Source organism: Sinocyclocheilus anshuiensis, unplaced genomic scaffold, assembly GCF_001515605.1.
Source record: "Sinocyclocheilus anshuiensis isolate Anshui unplaced genomic scaffold, SAMN03320099.WGS_v1.1 scaffold332, whole genome shotgun sequence".
In the NCBI taxonomy this organism is placed as follows: domain Eukaryota; kingdom Metazoa; phylum Chordata; class Actinopteri; order Cypriniformes; family Cyprinidae; genus Sinocyclocheilus; species Sinocyclocheilus anshuiensis.
In genome coordinates, this window is record NW_015554181.1 from 1,820,864 (window position 1) to 1,822,100 (window position 1,237).

Consider the following 1,237-nt stretch of genomic DNA (forward strand, 5'->3'; position numbering starts at 1 on the left):
ACCCACCCACACACACACACACACACACACACACACACACACATCTTCATACATGCAGGACAAGATTGATTAGATAAAATGTTAGGGAAGCAATTACATTTCTATTGATTTCTATTTTACATCTATTTTATAGAATTACAAAATTATTTTGATTAATATTTTGGCGAAGCACAAATGCAAAAGTTAAATTTTCTGTATAATATGACAAAATTAAAAAAAGCTATTTATATGACTGTTGATAGTATTCTGAGGTCTCTCTTTTGAATAATATACATTTTGTATAATAATATACAAATAATTTTGCAGTTCAAATAAACAATTCATATTAATTAAAGCTGCAGTACGTAACTTTTTTTGGTTAAAAATGATCCGAAATCAATATTTGAGCAAGTACATAACCAGCCAGTGTTCAAAACTATCGCCTTACTTTAGCCCGAATCACAACGGTTAGCTTATAATAATGTTTTTTCATTTGAGTGGTACTGGTAGGAATTCGAGGGAAATTCGAGCATGGCACTGCGTCATTACAACACGTCTGTAAACATGAAGTTGTCCTGGTCGGTATGCTATATAGCAGGTGGCGGATCGTTTATAACCTTTTCTCACAGCAGCTGGAATAATTAAATTGATCATTCTGATTGTAATCCAGAAAGGATTATGCGTTTATGAAACACATATGTGACTGAAATTAGATTATATTCCAGTTTTAAATGTGCATCTGATTATAGATAGCATACCTGGGATTACACAAGTTTTGTATTTCAAAGAAAACCAGTTCGAAGGAAGAATAATTTGCCTTTTGGGTTAAAAGAATTTCTTTATATGAAATTCGAATGGTATGACAATTAGAGATTAGACTGTACAGAAATTGAAATCTACACGCTAATACAAACTATACACATAGTCACGCAATGCTGATGTTGTTAACATGAACAATTTGAGAAAAAAGTATAACAATAATAATAATTTGCATGGTTTGATGTGATAAGAGCTAACCGATCTTTAGATTTAATCACCATTAGCGCGATTTATTGTAATGCTTTTTTCCTCAGTTGGTCAGAACAAATGTGGCAGAATTGTTACTTGTTCAGATGACAATATTCGGTGAAAATGCTTATTTGGGTCATATATTCCAAGACGTAGGCTAGAATCTGTGATTCCGAAGTACACTGTATCAACACCAGTGTGGTGACTGACAGCCACACCAGGGTTGCCAGGTTTTCACAAAAAAACCCGG